Source organism: Cydia amplana, chromosome 10, assembly GCF_948474715.1.
Source record: "Cydia amplana chromosome 10, ilCydAmpl1.1, whole genome shotgun sequence".
NCBI classification, from domain to species: domain Eukaryota; kingdom Metazoa; phylum Arthropoda; class Insecta; order Lepidoptera; family Tortricidae; genus Cydia; species Cydia amplana.
In genome coordinates this window covers 4,464,418-4,488,588 of record NC_086078.1, presented here as the reverse complement: position 1 = coordinate 4,488,588, position 24,171 = coordinate 4,464,418, and the positions used below count along the sequence as shown (strand labels likewise).

At 35.4% G+C, this 24,171-nt stretch overlaps 1 protein-coding gene across 3 annotated transcripts in view; it reads right to left on the bottom strand.

Annotated features, from left to right (window-relative positions):
• LOC134651368 (leucine zipper putative tumor suppressor 2 homolog) overlaps positions 1–24,171 on the bottom strand; it is a 156,764-nt gene that overhangs the window by 47,565 nt on the left and 85,028 nt on the right. The window lies entirely within an intron of this gene.

Sequence of the window (24,171 nt, the reverse complement as noted above, 5' to 3'; positions counted from 1 at the left end):
TTAATTTGCCGCCTTTTTCTACTGACAAGATTTGCTTGACCACTTTGACCAGCTATATTTTTAAGATTCCTTTCTAAATTCTAATGGCATTATTTTTAACTATTATGATCAAGTCCTCACTGCTAATTGTTTACTGTAAGTATTGGCTTGGACCAATATGCAATAATTGTAAAAATGTGCAACAACCCTTTTTTTCTACTGACAAGATTTGTTTGACCAGCTATAACTGTTAAATTATCACTAAAATAATAAAATAGGTTTTCGATAATTTATAAATAATAAAACACGCAAAAATAATTAAATATATTTTGAAATCGTCTCCTACGTTTTTAGCAAGTTATACATAGTATGTCAAACAACTTTCTCAGTAAAAAAGGTGCGAAATTCAAATTTTCTATGGGACGATAACGCTCCGTGCCTACGTTTTTTAAATTTGCCGCTTTTTTCTACTAACGGAAATGGCTATAAAAGTCACAAACTTTGGTAATTTGTTCTCTTTTTGGTAACTTGCAACACTGTTCGTGTCATAGTGTTGCTGCGCATTGACAAATTTAATCGTGAGACAGTAATTATGTTTTTTTTAGGGTTCCGTACCTCAAAAGGAAAAAATGGAACCCTAATAGGATCACTCGTCTGTCTGTCAGTCCGTCTGTCATAGCCTATTTTCTCCGAAACTACTGGACCGATTAAGTTGAAATTTGGCACACATATGTAAGTTTGTGACGCAAAGATGGATGTGTAACGTAAATAAATGAATTTTAAATATGGAGGCCATTTTTGGGGGGTAAATGAGAAAATTAAAAAATAAAGTTTTTCAAACTATATCGTGTTATATATCAAATGAAAGAGCTCGTTGTTAAGATCTCAAATACATTTTTTTTATAATTTTAGGATTAATAGTTTAGCAGTTCTTCAAGAATATAGGCAAAAAATGACCATTCCCCCCCTTATCTCCGAAACTACTGGTTCTAAAATTTTGAAAAAAATACACAAAATAGTTCTTTACCTATAGATGACAGGAAAACCTATTAGAAATGTGCAGTCAAGCGTGAGTCGGACTTATTTTAATTATAAACTCTAAATTTAAAACGGTAATAGGTAATTTTTAAGAAATTTTGTGATCATTATTAGGTTTAATACTGTTTAGCAAACCTAATTTCATTTTTTATGGTAAAATAATACATAATAATTAATTAAATTGTTTTTAATAATAATATATTTATGATTTTTATCCAATTTTATTGAATGGATCCTTATTGCATAATTTAAAAAAAAACGAGAGTCTATGAAAAGGGTATTTTTATGAAAAGGATCCAACCCACATTTGGTCAAATATCTCGACAAATGTTGCATGAAACTGAACAATGTATCTATAAATATATAAAAGGCGAATTGGCTCGTTTTTCATTCAAACACATAGTATAAAAAATATCTACCAGTATAGAGGAATACCGGTTCAAACTTTAAACTGCCATAACTTTTGTTCAACTTTTTGTGGATTGGATCTTTTACCTGTAACTACGTCCATTATTATCTTCAATATAATGAACCTGTATAAACTTGGCTTTGAATAACACAATTTAACCTTTCATTTTTAACAGTCCATGTAAAACTGTATTTCAAACAGTAATTTTGCCAATTATATACTAACATTAAATCATATTTAGGAGACCTGGCAGTCCAGACGACTTCACACATTTAAGGACGACCCCCTACCGCGCGCGTCACAATTGTCACAAAACATTCAAAACTCAATGTTACTTTTTGGTCCAACGACTCTCACGTATCTTATTTATAAGATTTACTCTAAAGAATTTTAAGAATTGACGAATGTGTAACAAAAGCAACTAATGGCATTGCATATGATTATGAATGGCACATTAGAGGGGCCTTGGCACGAATGGGTTCTCGTGAAATATCGAAAGAGTCACGACCAAGAAGCTTATGTGGTCGTGGAATTTGCGTGTAGATCAAAAGTTTAAAGAGGAATATTCATTATTCACACATGAAATATGCTCTATTTATTTCTGCAGTATGATCCCCTATACCCTATACCCCTATACCTAGGTATATTTCCTTAAAAGCTGCTATGAATTATCTTTAAAAAATGTCACCTTAAAGAAAGGAATGAACAAATTATCCAATCCAAATTAAACCTGACTAATTTCCGTTAATCAAGCTTTTTTCTGCCCGCAAATTCCATGAGTAGATTTATTCGATTTCTTGAGTCACGAGTTTTGGTTTGGAGCGATACCGTTTCTGAAATGCATCGGATGCACGGAACGGTAAACGTAGAGCGTCTAATCGGATTACTGGCCGTATAATTTATTAATTTGAAGAGTTAAGAGGACTAGACAGTTGAAGGATTATCTTTGGAGCATGGATCTTTGCGTGCTATACTTATAATCTTTATGATGGTCAGTCTTTTTAACCGACTTCCAAATCTAAAAGGAGGAGGTTATCAATTCGGTTGTATGTTTTTTTTTATTTATTTTTTTATTTTTTTTATGTTTGTTACTCCATATCTCCGTCATTACTGGACCGATTTTGAAATTTTTTTTTTGATTGTATGTATATGCATACAGATTGGTCCCGTTTTTGTCAAAACCCAGTTCTGATGATGGGATCCATGAGGAATCGAGGGAACTCCTCAAATCTTAAAGGCATACATATAGTGATTTTTGTGTTTTTATCAACAAATCAAGAATATACATTTAAAAAAGTGGCATTTGATGAAGTGGAACTGCTGATGATGATCAGAACGGAACTCTTCAACGACGCAGTACACGTTTGACGATTTGTCCTCTTCGTTATGTTTGTTAAGCAAGTTAAGTTTTTAAGCCACATTTTTGTCAAGCTCGAGTTATGATGATGGGATCCATGAGGAATCGAGGGAACTCCTCAAATCTTAAAGGCATGCATATAGAGATTTTTGTATTTTCATCAAAAAATTAAGCATTTTCATTAAAAACTGTCGCATTTGATGCAGTGGAACTGCTGATGATGATCATAACGGAACTCTTCAACGACGCATAGCTCGCATTTGGCGATTTGTCCTTTTCGTTATGTTTGTTAAGCAAGTTAGGTTTTTAGGCACATTTATGTCAATCTCAAGTCCTGAACATGGGATCCATGAGGAATTGAGGGAACTCCTCAAATCTTAAAGGCATACGTATATAATTTTATATATTTTCATCAGAAAATCAAGCATTTACATTACAAACTGTGGCATTTGATGAAGCGGAACTGCTGATGATGATCAGAACAGAACTCTTCAACGACGCATAGTACACGTTTTGTGATTCTGAATTTCGATTTTGACTTGGACTGGGCCCGCCTCGGCCGGACTCGGACCCGTACTCGGACTCGGACCCGTACTCGGACTCGGACCCGGATCCGGACACGGACCCGGACCTTGATCCGGAAAACCACTATGATACCTAAACTAAACAAACCACTATGATTACCATAAAATGTATACATATTACCAAATAAAGTATAAGCGCCGTTAAGTGGGTCCAGGCTAGTAGTTAGAGAAGTCGGTTTTTTTCTATTAAAGATTATTACCCGTAATATTTGAAGCCTAGAGCATGAAAAGATCAGGTACCTACGTATGTACCTATTTAGTACATATACATAGTAGTAGTATGTAGCATAGTATTATGCTCCAGGTTATTAAATACAATAAAATCAAAACATACCATGAATATGACGTTTATAATAAGTAATCACTTCACACCTTGTCGCTACAAAAATTAAATATTAAGAATCACTCGTTCAAAAAGCCTGGAAAACTATACCTATTAGAAAAAAAAACATATTAAAAATGTGACTAATACAATTTAACCAAACAATTAAAATATTACGTGTAGTGAAATACGCGAATGACTGTCAGAAAACAATTATCAAAATTTCAAAACACAATTTGCACAATAGCTATCTCGATTTTGATTTATTCATCTACAGGTGCAATTAAATTCACAATATTACTATGAAGCGAGTTATCGTGAGTGCAATACATTATCTATATTGTTAGCAATAAACGAATGCGTAATCCGTGATCTCCTGAAGTAAACTGTTGTTATTGCATTTGTAAATGTAAAAATTTCATATCGATTATGTTGACGACATATTTGCACATATTGCTCGAACAACTTGTATGGCAAATCAGTGCTAATTACATTTCGTAAAAGCTACCAAATACGCAAAAAATCAATGTGTGCATGTGCAAGTGAAGATTGAATTTATTATACTAGGAAAAGATGTGCATAAACATCCTGCAAAATGGGGAACAAAAAGATTGTAGGTATTAGATTTTGGTCAGCGAGCTGTTACTACAAAAAAAAAATCTTTTCACCTCAGCAGCTCGAACAAGGGTACTTTGCTACTTAAAAACAGTGAGCAAAATCGCATTTTGCTCACTGAGTGAGACAAAATGAGCAAAATGCGACTTTGCTCACGCAGTATGCAAAATGCGATTTTGCTCACTGTTTTTAAGTAGCAAAGTACCCTTGTTCGAGCTGCTGAGGTGAAAACTTAATTGTTGGTATATTGTTTTTAGTGAATAGGTAAGTGATGAAGAAGGAATACATTTTTCGGATTCTCTAATATGTTCTCACTGCTGAGGTGAAAAGTTTTGTGAACTACACGAGATCAAAGTTATTTACATCTTGCGCGCTTTTGAGTCCCTTACTACGCTCAAGATTCTAAATTAGATTCACGAGCGTAGCGAGTAGTATAGAATCTTTCGCTTGCACGGGACTCAAAATAAGCACTCGAAGAAATATCAAACTTTGATCTCTTGTTGTAAACTATTTTATGGCAGCAATTTTTCTTATATAAATTATCATCTCTCGACTCGCTCGCCAGTATTTGTTATATAAATTATGCGATAATGCGATTTATTTCATACTCAAACAGTTCAAACCTAACCCATATTTTCATGAATCTAAACATCAAAATATCCAAACATTATGAAACACAATAGCAGGAAGCGAAGAGTATCGTTTCCCACAGCTATCTGCCGCCCACTCGGACAATACTACAAAACACTAATGCTGCGCAAGAGCGAAGTTACTTGTAAGCTACGGGGTAACGGGAGTAATAAAATGAAACAGAGTAACAGTATTTACAACTATGCTGCGAGCGTACGCTTACAGTAACTTACGCTACCATGCAGCCTGTTTGCTTGCAAATGTACCTACCTAATAGTAATACTCGACCGTTCGAGTTCACAAACTGTTTGTGAAATCATCTGTAAACTAGTAAACAGTGGGAAAAACAATTGCTTGGCATAGGACAGTAAGTACCGTGAAATTCAATCGATTTATTCCTTTTTGAGTGATTATGATATTTATGATACGCATAGACTAAACACAATTCCTGTTTGATTCCACACATCCTAGATTTACCTATTGTATTAAGCAAAGCAATATTGTTAATTGATTGAGTAAAATGAAATTTACCTGCAATATTTTTTGAGACAGGCGCATTATATTAGTGTAAATCTTAGTCTTCTATAATTAATGTTACTCTTACTTTCATGTTTCTACTTAATCTTATTAGAATGTCTTCCAATAGCAACCAAAAAACATTTGTTCCTATGTTGTTCAAATTTACTCTTGTTAAAAAAAGCCGTTTATAGATATCACTCTCCCTGGGCCCCTATTTCACCAAGGTGACAGGTGCGAGAATTGTCGACATCACTGTTACTGACGTTACAGGCCTCCATAGACTACGGTAACAGCTTACCATCGGGCGGGCGGTGTGCTTTGCCACCAACATATTCATTAAAACGAAATTCCATTATATCGCCAATAAATAAGTACCTACGTATTTTGCGAAGCTAATGACAATTGTCACAAGAAACACGACAATGGTCACGAAATTCCGACACATAACTCATTCTCTGTCAAGAATTACCGAAAGTTCTATTAAATCGTGTGACAATTGTCATCATCATCATCATAAACTTCGAAAGAGAAATACCTGTTTTTTGCCGATATAATATATTTTTTTTTAAATAATACAATGATGGTGGCAAACAGGAATACGGCCCGCCCAATGGTAAGCGGTAACCGTAGCCCATGGATGCCTGTGACGTCAGCAACAGTGACATTTGTCGAATTGTGGCACCTGTCGCCATGGTGAAATAGGGGCCAGGTCTGACGGTCTGTAACTCTGTTTCGTTTCCTCGCTCGTTGCGCACAATCATCAGATGATTGATAATGATCGCAGGCGCATGGCTTGCGTCAGGTTCGCGATGATAGTGCTTAATGGCTTATCGATGACCCATTTCGGTGAGTGCCTTGGGAAATAGATTACTGAATTCGTATTATATGTAGGTACTCAGGTTTAATAGTATCTCGAACAAAGCTCAATCGACCACGTCATTGCGATCTCATGCTAGATAAATATATTGTTGACTTTCAAAAAGGACGCTAAACGAGACAAAATTAAGTTAGGTAATAAAACTTAGGTCTATTTCTAATTAAATATTTATGGCAGTAGGTCTTTATTTACTAATAAAGATTACTGAAAGACAGTTTTTATTTAAAGCGGCATATAATCTACTTACTTTTATTGCAATGTTAAAACAATACTCTAGTTAATATGTAAGAAATCCGCAACGCAGGCTTCGTCCGGTGGCTACAAATGCAAAACAGCAACATGCTTCGTCCCAAACATGCCAAGGATGATATCTGCAGCAGGCTTCGTCATTATAAAATCATATAATAATAATTCATGATATTATACATAAATAAACAAAAAGGATCTCAATCTGACTCTTGACTTTATAAGTAGGTTTCTGTCAGATTAAATTTTAACGATGGCTTTAATCGAGTAGACAACTAATTGAATTAGGAGGAATATAAATTGTAAGAAAACAATATTAATTTTCAATGGCAAAATATATATACCTAACGACCTACACTGAGTTAAGAATCATGCTCTAATAAATAGCAATAATCAACAATCAGTGGATACCAACACACTACGAGTATAACTCAGGCAATTATACTGAAAAATATTTATTATTATACCTACTCGTTATTGCACACCTCAATTGAAATAGTTATTTTCGATACAAGTGCGAAAAAGAGGAAATTCGAAACGAGTGGCGATAAATTAAAACACGACCGAAGGGAGTGTTTTAAATCGACACGAGTTGCGAATTACCTATTCGCACGTGTATCGAACAACGTTTTACAGTACATATGGCACTTTAAAGTTTCGACATACGCACGAAAAGTGCTATTTTACGCACTAGTGCGGAAAAGTAGCCCCATATGTACTGTAAAAATATTACAGAAAATGTAGCAACACAAGTTGAGGTAAACAACAGGTCAACCTTTAGGTAGCGGAAATACTTAGAGTCAGGTTTTTCGACTTTTGCTTTACTTAACAACTACATTACAGTTTATGCGGTGTGTTTAGAACTTTAGATTCTCAAAATTCCAGTGATCTACGGAAAAATACTCCTAATAATTTATTTTAAGTTACAAAAAAAAAGAGAATTAGAAGCCAATTACGTTTAAAAAAATCTGTAGGTATTCAACTGTAAGTTCTACTATATTATTATCAATAAATACCACACATTTCTTTTGAAATTGCGGATAGTATACTGAGGATACTATCAAAAATAATTCAACTAAAATATGTAATCGCAAGCAAAATGCGCGCGCGCTTGTCACAACATAAAGCATTACACAACAACCACGTGGCGCCAGCGCCGACACGAACAATCAATAAATAATTGCATTTCATTAATAACGACTCATCTAAACAATACGTTTAGCAACAATGCCCCGACTGAATACAATGCGTTTAACGACTAATAAAACGCTTACCACGGATACGTTCAACAACATGTTGGTTACGGCGCAATTATGTGGGGATGTAAACAATAGGGAATTGGTTTAGACTATTGTTTTTAAGAATTGATCGTTTTAAATAGAATGTGACATAAAAAACGTGTGGAGTTTATAGATGGTTTTCTGTGAAGCTATTGAATTTATTATACTGGCTGCACTTCCTATAGATATTTTTTTGTGTTGCAATAAATGGTTTCTTATTATAGAGCCTGCCTAAATATTTTTACTGTTCCACGTTATTGATTTTTGATAAAAATGCTATGTTTTATTTTAAGTAAAATGGCCTATTTATGTATCGCATTCTCTTGGGAACAGTCTCACGACAGTACAATTAATAATACTTATGCTAAAATTAAAGTAACTACTATCCCTCCACAGTGCTTGACAGTGGGATGCCCTGCATACAACCATTTATAAGTACATGTTCATAATAAACGATGTAAAAACAGTTATTTCAAACCGACGGAAGCAATACGAACAAATATATTCCACAATTGCTTTGCTAAAGAGGTTCTTAACATAGCAACACGTAGCAATACAAGCATATTTTAATACATTATCGCATAATAAAAACGACATACATACACGAGATTGTGTAGTATTATGAGACATTCTACCAAGATTGAATAATGCTGAAGTTTCACGGTCACATAACAAAGACAAGACATTGAATTGTCAATCGGCTTTAACGCTTGATTGGCATCCCAACGATGTAAGTCTACAATCCAGTCCTTATCGCTCATTAGTCTGTCAGCCTAAGAAAGAAAAGGACAAAAACGGGAGAAGAGAAATGTCCCACAAAATTCGAGAGCGGAATGATAATCGAAGCGAAAGTGAGAGTGATGCGGGATTGGTTTGACTGTGAGTGGCGAATAAAAAATGTGATAAGAATGCTGATGGTTTATTAGATATCGACTGACGTAATGGTGTTTTGGCAAGTTAATTTAAATTTCACAGTAGGTAAGTGTATTAAGCTCTGTACAAGTTTGTTTGAGATTGCCAATGACATGACGAAAGGACGAAGTTTCTGGCGCTGTAATTTATATTCAACTAACGATAAAGGTCTGGCTATGTCCACTGTTTATAAAATCATGTTCTATGAAATTTTAAAACCTTTAAATAACTATGCACCTTCCTTTCCTACTTATTAAATCTATCAATTAACCAAGGTACCTTGATTGAAATTTTTATCCTATACATACCTATCTCCGCTTTCTGGGGTAGGTAGTTTAAGATTTCATAATAGCTAATCAAGTACCTAATCACATTATGCCTCTGAGCAACGAAGATAATTATAGTTCTAGTCCTATGTGGGCTGTGTGGTGCAACATTAATCGGTACAGCAAGATATTGTTATGCATCGTTGCATCATTGATTCGATGATAGATCCTTATTAAGTGGATCAATAGCTATTTAGTTCAACTTAGATTTACTTATAATCATCAGCTTCTGCTCGCGACTTCATCTCCGAGCGTAGAATGATAAATTCCGTGATAAAAAATATTCTACGTCCTTCCCCGGGACTTAAAGCCGTAACAGACTACAGCACCGCACCGCGAACTCGTCAGGCTGAAAGAAATGACTAAGTAAGTAATAACTAAATAAAGCGGGTAAATAATTATCCCTTTCTTTGAATATAAGGTTATTTTGAAATGTACGCATTTCTTTAACGACTTTATTATTTATTTTGCCTGTTGCCTGCCTGTTAATATTTTCGCAGGCAAGAAAATAACAAAACTAATGTTAAAAACGTATTATCTTGAAAACCATTGATTGTTGAACCCCGATTAATAGGGGCTTAATTGTTGCAAATTAACTCATTAGAAATCGACGCATTCTTTTAAGAAGCTAACTTAATGTATTAACATTAAGTTCTTAACGCATTCTTTTAAGAAGTTAGCTTCTTAAAAGAATGCGTCGATTTCTATGCATATAATAACTATCAAAATAAACCGAGTATTTGTTAACTCTACTTCGTTTTCGAATTATTTGTTTCCTTTAAATTTCCAATGTGTCGGAACTTACCCAGTTATAGTAACGGCACCAGTCATGGGACATTTAAGAGGACATTTGGAGTATTTGTGATATTTCCCTGTTACATGTAAAAGTTCTACCGCTTAGCTTGTTAAAAGATGAATATCCTATCCTTCTTTCATGTTTCAGGCGTGTTGTATCAAAGATACTGCAGTTAGTTTCCACATAATTAATAAATTAAAAGTATGTTTTTTTTCTCCAGTCATGGACACCAAAGCTCCAGTAATGGAACCCCGGTAATGGACGTTGATCCAGTAATGGGCCCCCTATAATGGGCATACCCTATCAGTATAAGATATTGGAAAGGGAATAAGTTTTTGGAAAAAACTAGTTATTAGTCATTTTTGTCACCCGATTGCATTGTCATCCGATTTGCATACGTATCCAAAATTTCAACTCAATCGGAAATCCAAAAGTGGCTCAAATGCCATTTCCAAGATTTGAACCACACTAACTAATACAGGGTGGATTTTCTTTTTGGGTCAGTGAGGGCAGCTATCAGATCCCGTGCTGCTACGAGAAAACCTTCCCTCGATTTCAAATTAATGAAGATTGGCTCTTACAGATTTTGGAAAAAACATACAGGGTGCGAGGAAAAGGTAATTTCTGACAAACTTTTTTTGTGCCAATCGATCCCATTCCTATTGAGGATCACTTGTATGGAACCAAAAAAAAATTTCCGGCTAGAAAAGCCACAAATCGAGGAAAACTTTTCCCATACAATTTGTATGAAAATGAAAACTTTTATTTTTCACATGCTATTTTTGTATGTCAATCGATTCCATTCCCATCCAGTATCAATAGTTTCTTTGGGGTCAAAATTAAATTTCACATTTTCTCCATAGTAAATGTATGGAAAAAGTTTTTAATAATTTGTGGCTTTTTAGTACATTACCGTAAGTTGACCCCAAATAAACTATTGATACTAGATAGGAATGGAATCAATTAGCATACAAAAATAGCATGTGAAAAATAAAATTTTTCATTTTCATACAAATTGTATGGGAATAGTTTTCCTCGATTTGTGGCTTCTCTAGCCGGAATTTTTTTTTGGTTCCATACAAGCTTTTGATCCTCAACAGGAATGGGATCGATTGGCATCAAAAAAAAGTTTGTCAAAAATTACCTTTTTCTCGCACCCTGTATGTTTTTCCAAAATCTGTAAAAGCCAATCTTCATTAATTTGAAATCGAGGGAAGGTTTTCTAAGACCGTTTTCTCGTCGCAGCACGGGATCTGGTAGCTGCCCTCACTGACCCCAAAAGAAAATCCAACCTGTATACAAACTAACAGGGCAAGTTCAATAAAATTTTGTAAAAACGATATTAATTTATCCGAAGTCCGAGGAGACCTCCTGACATAGTTCGTACGAGTAACTACATTATACTTCTGTATTGTTTAAACATGAAATTACGCCATGGCAAGCATCATTATGTAAATTATCCCATCATAGGAGGTATGCAGTTTTACAGCTCCTATAATGGGATTGGGCAAAATACCACTATTTTTTATACATCTCTAGAGTCACAACATAATGTGTTGTATACCTTATCTCATGGTAAATGCAATTAACAAAACACATTCTAGTTTACACCAAGTAATAATTAATTACAATTTAATATGTGAACTCGCCTCTCTTAGCGAAGTTGTTAAGAATTCTTACTGGTTATTTTTTCCAGTGACACGACAACTTTTGGGTTGGCGCCAATTTCTTAAAAAGTAACCGAAATTAATAAAAAGTCAAACTTAAACAGCTCTATGACTCTCATTTATGGTAAAATATTGCCAGTGTTTATAAACTACTTTTACATACTTATTTTAGAGGATTTGTGGTTTTATGTCCCATTACCGGTTCCACGTCCATTATAGGGTCCATTACATTATATTCTAGGTACCTACTTAATTACCGATGTTATTTACTGATCCGTTTGACCAAAGTCAGTGTTTAAATAACACACTTACTCGTATTGTTATAACAGGCGATCATAAAGAAATCCTTGCAGTCGACTATACCTATAGTTCGTTTTTTTAGCATTAGAAAAAAGGTTAACAAACTTGTCGTTTTATTAAAAAACACTTCTGAAAAATAAGTCACGGCAAATATGTAACAATTATTATTAATATAAGATTATTTACATTATTTTGCTTTCATAAGTAATAGTTACTGATTTTTAAAAAGCGTTTATCAATTAAAAGGCACGTCAAGATCGCGTAGTCTTTTTCTAATCCTAAAAAAACGAACTATAAAGTAAGAATCAACTAATAAATATGTACCTACTCCATTTTGCCATCTTTTTATTGTTCCCAACTGTTTTAAGCAGTCAGTCTACAACACTTACACTACTAGAAAGAACACTAAGTACGCATAATGGATTATGGTTTAGTTAGAGAATAAATCGCCTTAAACTAAAGGTCAAGACCCTTCACGGATCAAGAACAAAGATAAGTCAAGGATTTAAAAGCTTTTAACCTGTCAATGGCAGCTAAGACCACAGGACGATATTAGAAATTAAGAGTATTGTCAATCGCTCAAGTATGCAGCTTAGGATGATAATGCTAAGCATATCCTTTGTTAATGTACACCAGAGACAAGTAAGTATATATCAAACTGTTAATCTTCAAACAGAGCAATTACCTTGTTGAGTGGTACGCTTCTGTAATATAAACCACAGATTACATATATATTCTACTACATTTCCTCAACCAAAAACGTCACTTATGACACTGACAGATCAGTATAATTTCGAAAAGACCCGCATACTCAGTTTTTTCGGTCACGTCTCCAGGAGAAATAATGACTATAGAGCAGGGATTCCCAAACTTTTTTTGGCACGCACCCCTGCTGCCTAAAATGAAATTCTCACGCCCCCCTTCACTTCGGTGCAAGGAAACGGAGAACTATTAGGTAAGTAATCGTGTTAAAATTTTCCTAGGCCCCGCGCCCCCCTTAACATGTGGGAGCGCCCCCACTTTGAAAACCCCTGCCATAGAGCGTCTACTGGTCCAGGGTAGAGCAAATGGAACAAGACCACTAGGTATGCGATGGATTGACCAAATCAAATCTGCCATGGAAGGACCCCTGAACGCATTTGCCAGAATTACCTCCAACCGAGAATACGTACGGCAAGCAACATATGTGCCTGACGTCACCAGTTCACAACAGTGCAAAAAGTATAACGATAAAGAAGATCATATCGGAAACAGATCGAATAACTAAAATTCGAATACGCCTGATAGTATGTTGTACTATAGCTAGAGAAACGTCGTAACGGTGAACAAGCGTGGATGCGCGTGCGACTCCGATATGCAAATGCGATGCGCACAGGTGGTCCACGGTACGAAACTATTATTAATTTAATTTGTATATGTCTGCTGGGATCTAACTTGCGGTGGTCCGTGATAAGATACAGGCTGGATACAGGTAGGGTTTGCAATCCGGATCCGAAATGTATTAAATTATCCGGATCTGGATCCGGATCCGCGGATCTTCCCATACATTCCGTCGTGCAAACTAGATACAGGAATCGGGCTTAATTGATGTGCATATATGGCGAATAGTTCAATTCATAAAGCCTTACATAAATTAAAATGTGTGACTACTTACTATCATATCATTAGGCTCACGGTAATTTCACTTTGTCAGAGGTAAGTACCATATATTTAATAGAAAACCAAGATAACTTTGCAAAGATTCCAAATACTATATATTTTTTTGCAATTGGCAAAGTCAAAAGATCATTATTTTTCTTTTAAGCCCCAGCTTATATTATACATTGTATTACGTTCGAAACATAGAGACGTTTGCATTAACAGACTGTAGAGTTATATGTAGAATACCTATATATATGTAAACTAAGGGGTGGTCCCGCATAAACACTTAGAACATGAGTTATTTTTATATCTGCAGTTCCCGAGTTCAACTAGTGTGGTCTTTACATGCTCGTAAAGATACATTACATGTCTATAGACTGCATTAGAACTAGTTTTTGCCTTCGATCTTGTCTGCATCAAAGACTTGACTAAAACGAAGACGACAAAGAATTGCTATGCAAGCTTTAAATATGAAGTCCATATATGTAGGTATATAATTACGTTCGTATTTATAATATTACAGAGATAAACCTTAGAAGTCTTATGGATTTACTTGTATTAAATCCATGTTTAATATCAAATAAGATGGCTTTTTATATCGCGTAAAGATATTATGAAACCCTCCATGCGTGGCCCAACACTGTTTCATTAATAAAACAACAGTAAGTATGACATACATACATATTTACTTTACCAACTCTTAAAAGTATTTGTTAGCACCTCATATAAATTGAACAGGATACAAATGAAAGTAATCGATACATGAAGCGAAACATATTTCCGTCAATTTCATTTTAAAGTCATTTAATTATCTGAAAGTATTCCATTTTCACCTGACAGTTTAACTCCAAATATGTCCTTAGTCAAATTACGCAGTTAAACGAAAGTCATTCCGAGGTGGTGAAACCTCAGTAAACGGTAATGTTACATTATGGTACCGATAAACAGACCATCACTGGCAGTTGGACGTAAACATCCTCATAAAAACAAGTAAACAATATAAGCTGATAGCTTTCTTAAGCTGGAAACAAATTATCGGACGCGGCTGACGCGCGCGACATAAAAGTGTGCACAGTCAGGAACATCCAGCGCGCCAGATTTCTGTCGGATGTCCGAAGGCTCAAGGTTACGTCCACGGCTTACCTCCGATAGTTTGCACAGGTCAGTGTATATTCATTATCTAGATATGTACCTATAAGTCGCGGCTGTGAGCCGCGTCCGTCAGCCGCGTCCGATAATTTGTTTCCAGCTTTATGTCTTAAATACGAGGAGTCACGATTTGACAATTTAAAGTGAGGTTTTTGAACACAAATATATGTGATTTACTTTTATTGTATTTAAAAGTATATCTATTTTTGTGATTTCATTTCTGACCAAGGAGATCGTACATGAATCAAATAAAGAAAAAACCTAACGTCGTGTCGTATGATCGTATCATGCTGTCAAAGAGAAGGCAGAGGACCACCAAACATGGAAATTGCTCCATTGACAAGAGTCTTACTCTTAATTATGATGATGATGATTTCATTGTGAATATCGTGTTGTAAAGAGCAGAAAATACGCTAATAGATGACTAAACATTTCATCAGGAGCCTTATCATACAAAGACGAGGGTTGAATTTGAATGAAAGAACTTAGACCTAACTAAACTGAACTTTAAACAAATATGTAAAAAAAGCGGCCAAGTGCGAGTCGGACTCGCCCATGAAGGGTTCCGTATTTAGGCGATTTATGACGTATTAAATAAAAACTACTTGCTAGATCTCGTTCAAACCAATTTTCGGTGGAAGTTTACATGGTAATGTACATCATATATTTTTTTTAGTTTTATCATTCTCTTATTTTAGAAGTTAGGGGGGGGGGACACACATTTTACCACTTTGGAAGTGTCTCTCGCGCAAACTATTCAGTTTAGAAAAAAATGATATTAGAAACCTCAATATCATTTTTGAAGACCTATCCATAGATACCCCACACGTATGGGTTTGATGAAAAAAAAAATTTTGAGTTTCAGTTCGAAGTATGGGGAACCAAGTTTCAACAGTATAGTTCTTATAGTTTCGGAGAAAAGTGTCTGTGACATACGGACGGACAGACAGACGGACAGACAGACGGACAGACAGACAGACATGACGAATCTATAAGGGTTCCGTTTTTTGCCATTTGGCTACGGAACCCTAAAAAATGGACCTGTTTTTAATGGTATTACTTTGGGACATGTTTACGTACCTACACCTACCGTATGCACGGTGAGCTTCCTTGTGAATTAAGTGATAAGTAAAAGTATTTTTTTCTGAGAAGTAGCCAGCTGGTTTTGAAAGTATAAACAGTCGAATTGGCATTCATATGAATACGATATTGCTGTATCGTATATCGTATTTGAAAGCCTTAATAACTACACATTGAGCTAGAAAGAGTAAAAATAGTCTTATAAACCTAGGGTCCGATTAGCAAACGTTTCCTTGAAGATAATGAGCCAACAACTGTTCCATAACAAGCGTTTTTTTAAGCTACTGTAACTCGACTAGGTACAGTTTTTTTTCGTATAGAATAATGAAGCCTCCATACTCTTTTATTAACCTACGGTGTAAATGACTCAGCACTCCCCTCCTAATGGATTTTTTTAGGAACATTTTGTTTTAACCTCTAGTATGCGTGTGCTAAATGGCTAAACTGTACAATGTACATCGATTTGCGGTTTTTCTTTGTAATTGGGCTCGTACGGCATTAGTGGAACAAACGACAATTAATAAAATACCCATGCACATACCCAAAAAGAATATAACCACTGTGCCATAATTAACCTTTTTAACCGACTACGGCAAAATACTATAAAAATAGTGTTGATTGCGTTTTTCCTCCAGAACGGACCTTTGGTCGTCAGTGGAACAGGTTTCCGCTCCGCTTCTCAAAACCTAAACCGCTTACTCCGTTAGCTACATTAGCCTTCTTACAACCCGAGGAAATAACTTTTAGTGGTTGAACTAACTTTTTCTTGTCACTCGTTGTAATGGTTACGGTCGCCTAGGTAGCACTTCAAATCCTGGTGGTTATGACATTAGAATTAAACAATTTTTTTTGGGATAGGTAGAAGCCCTTTCCACAACGGGCCATCTACCAAGTACAAGAGTTCTTATTACAAACTGAGTTATAAGTACTATTGTCGCCTGGCTGAGGGGACAGCATAACAAAAAGAAAAAGTCGATTCGGCCTTGAAAAGTTAGACTTTTTATTTAAAAAATATGAAAGTTACTTCATTTGGGCCTACTAACTAAAGAATATGCGGTTACTACTACTATTATATACACGCTAACTGTATAGGAAACCAGCAAGTGACAACCCTGCACATGCATAGTCAAGTACCCCCGTACAATGCGAGCCACTCAATAAAACATTTCGATATCTGCGCCTGCGATCTCTTCAGATACACCTTCGTGAAGAAACAGGTGATACGACCGGTTTATAAGAAAATCTTTTCAGGATAATATAGATTATTATATGTATATATTGCATATTTTCTGCTGGCAACACTAGCTGGTTCAACATACAAGTTTGCGCTGTGCTCGGTTTTAAATAAAAATAGGAGAGAAAACAAATGAATCTGAAGTAAAACATTCATCAAACTACGGCACGCGAACGTAATTTTTGAAGAAAGTGAATATTAATAGTGATAACGAGTGAATTGCGCATAAGAAACACATCAAAACACATCAGTAATTTGGAGGTTATCGTATTTTCAAGCGCCATATCCACAGATACTATCTTGATGACAGTCGTACAGCTGTCAATCACGGTGCGTTCAGAAATTTCCTGACACGTTCCGTTTTACGTATTGACTGACGGATAAGTTCGGGCAGCGTAAACATTATGGAGGATATAAAAAAAATGCTACAAAAAATTCAAGAAGACATAGTAACACAAAGCGAAGACATGAAAAATATGGAAGAAAGAATTAAAGAAACCATAAACAAAAATATAGACAAAAAATTTGAACTCATGGAAAGCAAAACAAACCAGCTAGAAGAGAAAATTGATAAACAACAAAAAACCATAGATTACTTAGAAAACAAGTTAAGGAAGAAGAATTTAATCTTTTTTGGGGTTCAAGAATCAGAACGGAACTACGATGACTTAGTTCAACTAGTACTAGACGTCATAAAAGAAACAATGAAAATAAAATGCGAAGGTTGGGAAATAGAAAATGTGAATCGCATCGGCAAAAACAGTGGTAAAATCAGACCTATAGTAACAACTTTTACAACTATCGGCAGGAGAATGGAATTGCTGAGAAGCAAAAGAAAGTTAGAAAACTCAGGAATTTACATAAAAGAGGACTACTCTCCGGCTGTCCTACAGAAAAGAAAAGAGCTCCAGGACGAAGTTAAACGGGAGTGGGAGGCTGGTAATAAAGTTATGCTAAAATACGACAAAATTGTCACATTAAAACCTCACGCAACTACGAAAAGTACACCTACCGACCGGAATTCTAAAAAACGAGTGCTCTCCAATTCACCTACTGATACTATCGAAGAAGTAAAGACCAGTGAAGCATCCAAACAACAATGGAAGAAAAACAAATCACAAAATATAACTAACTACCTGCGCCCGGCACAACTAAACCTTTAGACGTCATCCAGAATAAACACTAGTGAAGAAAAATAAAACTATCTAGGACCCCTCCTCCTCCAAGCCGGCTGGTCACCGTGGAGGAGTACGACCGCAACCCCCCATTGAGAAGCATGAAAGAAGAGAAAATAAAAATTATTATGTTTTATTATGTAAAAATTAGCATGTTGGGAAACCAGGAGAGAAGACAGAGACAAGTTGGAAACACTGGGGGAGGCCTACGCCAGAGGCGACTTCCATAATTAACTAAGTCCCAGAAATAATAAAAATGTATTTTTTAAATAATTTGTTATAACTTATTTGAAATAGTGATATCATATTAATAGTAAATTATGTATTAAAAATGGAATGCTAGAAAAAAAAACACAATTTAATTTAATGTTACACTAAGAGTATATTAATCTTAGAATAATGATAAATGAATATAATAGAGAATGAATTGAAAAAGTGATTATTAAAACCAATTTACATGTTACATGCTATAAAATAATAAATAATACAATGTTACTTTCAAGGAAAAAAATTATGTACATACATAATATTTATATTGAAAAAAGATCATGTATGTAAATGATACTGTTAAAACTAATTATGGTAGAATAAAGGCTTTTTTATTTTATTTTATTATTTATTATATTGCATATGAATGCCGAAACGGTTTTTATTTCTATCTTACAACATCTTATATATGACGACGACCTATTTGACCTAGTCGGTAGTGACCCCGCTTATGAAGCCGATGGCACTGGGTTCAAATCCCCCGTACTCGGATTTGAACCCAGAACTACATTTATTTGTGAGATGAGCACGGATATTTGTTCGAGAGTCATGGGTGTTTTCTATGTATCTAAATATTTATCTATATGTATATAAAGTAAGGTAAGTATTGCGTGGCTTAGTCAATTTGTGTATTAATGTCCTTTATGTCCTTTATATATTGGTTCAAAGTGGCAACCCTGGCCACAGCTGGCCAGGTAAGCCGGACAATGAGGCCACTCAATAAAACATTTCGCTATCTGCTCTCGGGATCTCTTCCCTTACTAGGTCACACGGCTTTCAGATATTTGCATATACCTGTACCCCTTTAAGATGCTGAGGATCTAGACACATGGCAGCCTGCCAGGCCTCTTTTTGAACATCCTGAAGGCGGCTTTGTTCGGAGTGCGTGGAAACTCAGAAATTGAACACATCTGTCTGCCAAATTTACTAATTTGTCCCATTGCTGTCGGGCGGGGACAATTTATAAATTTTATGATATATGTAGATGGCAAACGAGCAGAAGAATCGCCTGATGGTAAGCAATTACTGTCACCCATGGACACCTGCAACACCGCAACAAATAACAAATTTTGATTGGATATTTCTATACCGAAATGATTGTTATATACCTGGTAATGGTATGTACAGGGTAAGTACTTACAAATACAGCTTATGATCCCGTTGAAACGTGAAATGTGTCCTGTTACGTGTTACTTACCTGGAAAAAGCAAAAGCTTGTTAAAATCTTGCATGCATATTAAGTAGTATATGTATATGATGTTTCTATGCTTAAGTTAAAGACCAACCCTTTGTAACATAATTTTAGTTAGTGCAAACATGAGGTTCACGTAATCATACTTTCAAGTACGTCTATAACTGTGTTTCATCAACTAGTATACCGATTATCATGAGTTGAAGTACATAATAAACAACATCAGAGCTAGGCCGTAGTGACAGACAGTGATCCTCAATAAACCGGATGTCACGCGGGCTTAGTGTACTTAAAATAAGCCCGTGAAACAACGAAGACATGTACAATAAGATTATGTAAAGTGAAAAGTCTGTAAGTACATTACTACTCGTAGGTAGAAAATATAAGGACGAAGACGTCGAAATAGACGTCAGCAATTTACTGGTAGGAAATTAACTACAAAAGTCTTGAGTGATGATTTTTTTTAAGATTACACAAACGGAAACATTAATTATGGTCTTAACGATATTATCAACAGTAATAGGAGAATAGTAAGGCAATAAATTGAAACATTTACCTACATACAATTACCCTGATAACCTGTTTCTTATCACGAGCTAAGCTGAGAAGCCAATTATCAAACATTTAGGTACCAAGTCGTGACCCAATGTAGAATAACTACCTCCTTTAGACGTCGCATGTTAGAAGTTATTCTAAGAGCCAGCTAAACAAATGAAAAATCTGCGAGTGAAAGTTGAACTTAGTTTAGAAAAAAAAACAATACAACCGAATTGATAACCTCCTCCTTTTAGATTTGGAAGTCGGTTAAAAATAGAGTTGTTTTGTTTTGTATGGAAATTGAACGATCCAAAAACAAATGCGACCCTGTTCCAATAGAAAATTATTTAAATTTGTACTATTAGTTAGGACACTTAGGACCGTAAACCTAAAGCCGTAGGAGATAATATTATACGAAGACTCGCGGTCAAAACACATTCGTTCTTCATCGTCATCATTATCATTCACTTGCTCTTGTCTTAATCACTTGAGGTTGGTGCAGCATTGTTATCATTCACATCATTTATTTTATATTAATATCATCAGTCAAACAGTTTATGCACGTTAAATTAGCCTTTCCTCTTACATGCTTCCTTTTTTTAACCCTTTTTACGTTCTTATATTTTTATATGTAGTTAGTATAGGTATAGCTACAATCAAATCACACTCAGTTGCATCCAACAACATTCAGCTCTCAATTTTAAGTAGTTGATTTTCTGAGCACTTCTCACTAGATTCCAATTAGCATTCTTACTAAATTAATTTGTGAACGCCTATGTGTGATGACCGCGATATCCTAAAAGCTCTCTCTATAGCGTGTACGTAAATGATCTATGCAAAGTCCGAATCCGCCACCGGTAGCCGGCCTTGGACTATATATCCACACTTTGTGAAAAGGTCACTAAACACCACTTTAAAACTATTGTTCTACAAAACTGTTTAGATGCTACCGATTGAAATCTTTAGGTAGTCGAAACTCAGACGATAGTGTATCGATTTAATCGTTTTAATAGGTTTCAATATTGTTTTCGCAATAGATTTTATAAGCCTTTACAATCCTAGTAACAGTAGCTCAATGATCTATATAATCTCAAAACCGCACCTCGGTTTTTTAGCAATTATCTTTTTTGTCTTACAATAGCTACCTTGGATAATTTGATATCTAAATCTCGATCTAATACACACCTAGCGCCAAATACGAAACTCTTTCCATATCTAAAGTCAAGTGCGCTATAAAATTAATTAGTTACACTATTTAGATATACATTATAAAGTCCGCATCGAAAAATCAATGAAGACGTCAGTTTGAATTTAAATAGAACCGCGATCGGTGAGAACCGTTGGCCGGCTCGCCCAGCCGGTCTTATTTATGTTAATCACTCGGAATTTCTATACCAAACTATACCAAAACCGCGCTACTTCTATTACCAATATCAGTATCGAAGTGATTTGTGTTCCGAAGAGCGGAAGAGCGATGAGCTCGAAATTTGGGCTCGAGGTCAATCGGATGCCCATAAAATTTTCTCGCCTATTAAGATCGCTTATCTTTTTGGTGGGCGGAATGTCCGACTAGCATCGACATTTGGAATGAACCTGTCTATCGTATTGTCTATTAATTGACCGTGACCCTTTACGAGTCGTTTATGATTATGTCTTATCCCACGTTTATTCAGGTAGTTCTATCTCATTGTTTTCTTGCTTCACGGAGGATCATTAATTTGTTCGGTAACATCAGTCAAGCGTCAAGCGGGAGCTCCCACGCATCTTGGCGTAAACTGATCGATGGTGTACAATTACAATTACCCAATAACATGTGAAAACTGTTTTACGGATGCACAATGGGGTCGTTGGGAAAGTGTAAAGAGGTACCTACTAGTATAGGCACAGAATAAGTAATAGTATTAGGTACAATTGCTTTAAGTATCTACCTATATGTGGGAACTAGTGGGGCGTCCATAAATGTTGATTCCCGCCGGATAGCGTGTTCTGGGACAGTTGACACATTCACTGCTGCAATTAGCTTAACACATCAATTAACCGTACATGTACAAGTACATGGTCGCATGGACCCCGTACCTGTGAGCGTGTTGTGCAAAGAAGGTCCTATATCTATCTATCCTACAGGTCTCCAGGATATTATAAAAGTTAGGGGGAGGGATAAAGGCCCCGTCACTGATAGCAGTTTAATAGGACTGAAAATAAATTATCATACAAGGATTTATAGACATTGACCTTTCCAATGAACTCTACAAAAAGCTGACATTGAGGAAAGGAACTTCACTCAAAGTCTGATTCATATGTAGGTAACTACCTACTTCATGTTAAAGACACCAATTAAGACATGTTTTAAAGCTGAAGGTAGCAGTGGTATTTGCAAGTAGGCCACTGTCCTGCAGTTTGGCAGAAGAAATAAAATATGTATGTTAGGGTTTAGTTCATCTGAATAAATGATTTTTTTTTCATTAAATTTCATGTAGATTACCTTAGGTTGATCATTGTTATTACAAGGTCAAGTTTATAATGGCTCATAAAATGATCTGCTCTAATTGTAAACCGAGCTCATTTCGTGTAAGTTTTTGTGGAAGTTCTTGGCTGATTATGTTTTTTTCGCTTCCGTGTAATTATATCTAGTCATTATGCCAAATGTAAGTGATACTTATTCAGACAGGTTAAACTTTATAGAAATCGCAGCTAGATTTTAGTCAAAATCATAACTAGATTTTATGATTTATGGTTTGCAGCGTTTGGCAAAGTTTTTGTTGCATTATTTCTGGTATTTTATTCAAAGTATCACGAGACTTCATAGTCATTGTACCGAGAAATAAAAATAATATTATACCATTAGAATATTGTTTAGATAGAGTTACGGGGCCTCTCGACCTCGCAGAATCTAAAGCCGTGACGAAAGGACACAACGGCGAAAAAATACAGCAAATACAAGACAATGTAAAGAATACATTCATAGGAAGAAAGGGGGCCGTTCGAGTCATTAGTTATAGCAAGTCACGGTCGCGATAGGAACAGTTATAAATCTATTCAATAAATACAATTGGTGAAAAATATTTACGTTTAGAACTGCCAGGGGACAATTTTGCAAAATGGGGACCAGCTAATAACTGCACTTTCGCACATGACGATTTAGAAACCGTTTAAATAATTAATAGTTATTTGTACAACAAGAGATCAAAGTTTGATATTTCTTCGAGTGCTTATTTTGAGTCCCGTGCAAGCGAAAGATTCTATAGTAGATTCACGAGCATAGCGAGTGAATCTAATTTAGAATCTTGAGCGTAGTAAGGGACTCAAAAGCGCACGAGATGTAAATAACTTTGATCTCGTGTAGTTCACAAAACTTTTCACCTCAGCAGTGAGAACATATTAGAGAACCCGAAAAATTTATTCCTTCTTCATCACTTACCTCTATCCACTCATGTTTTCTTAAGGTATACCAACAATTAAGTTTTCACCTCAGCAGCTCGAACAAGGGTACTTTGTTACTTAAAAACAGTGAGCAAAATGCGATTTTGCTCACTGAGTGAGCAAAATCGCATTTTGCTCATTGTGTCTCACTCAGTGAGCAAAATGCGATTTTGCTCACTGTTTTTAAGTAGCAAAGTGCCCTTGTTCGAGCTGCTGAGGTGAAAAAATAATTGATCACATTTGCAAATTACAATGTTGGTGAATTAGTGATTGATTTAAAACAAGTCAGAACATTTAGGAAGAAAATAATTAATGGTGTATATATATACGGACTGCTAATTTGCTAAAAACAAAAAAAAAACAAGCAACAACGGTTGCACTCCGGGAGTGTCGATAGAAGTGAAACATACGTTTGGCGGAGGTATTCTATTTATTTATTATATATTATTATCATTCTCAAATAAGATCACACTTTTTCATTGACATGTTTATTTACATACTGCCATGAAAACGTCAAATTATTTGAACATAGGCAAAGAGTCTTGAAAAGGAGTCCGCACCGCAACATAAATGTCAAATAACATTGAGTTTTTCTTTATTGATTTAAATGCCATTTAAA